The sequence below is a fragment of the Frankliniella occidentalis genome, unplaced genomic scaffold (assembly GCF_000697945.3).
Source record: "Frankliniella occidentalis isolate FOCC.00 unplaced genomic scaffold, Focc_3.1 Scaffold253, whole genome shotgun sequence".
Classification (NCBI taxonomy): Eukaryota; Metazoa; Arthropoda; class Insecta; order Thysanoptera; family Thripidae; genus Frankliniella; species Frankliniella occidentalis.
Window position 1 is genome coordinate 72065 of NW_026267379.1, and position 693 is coordinate 72757.

Below are 693 nucleotides of genomic sequence, written 5' to 3' on the forward strand. Positions count from 1 at the left end.
GGTGGTCTTGACCGCACAGTGGTTCGCCGGACATCCTGTAATCTAGCGCTCTCTCTCTCTCTCCCCCCCTCTCTCTCTCTCTGGCTTTCTCTCTCCCTCCACTCCTGCCCCTCAATCCCAATTTGCCCCCAGCAGCCTTTATTTAAAACACACCAGGCACACCATTATCTTTGATGTGGCTCTCTGTCACACACACACACACGGATGCAGAACCACACCAACACGTCCGAATTCCGAATCTGTCCACCTGCCGTGGACACGGGGCCGTATCAACCTGGACCAAAGTGAAAACGAGAGGTGCCTATATCACTGGCTGCAGTGTTTTCCCTCAACGGTTAGAAGGCACCGACGAAAAAAATAAATGTTAAACCTACTGATAAACGAAATGTTTAAAAAACTGCCAGCTGGACACTTTCCACTTTGTCCTGGTGGATGTACTGCGGGAAATGTTCCAACAGACGAGTTACAAGTGCACATGTTTCAAGTCGGGCATTTGCAAATGTTTACCGGACTAAACACCCTGAAAAAAATTCTACTTACAAGTACAATTGTAATATTTAACTGAAGCCCAATCGAATGGAGAACTTCTAGACTGCAACAGGAGCCTGGTCTCAACAAGTACTGTTTTGTACACACGAATGGTCTAGCCAGTCTAGCAATTGGTCTACACGTAGACGGTAACACTGTAAAAAT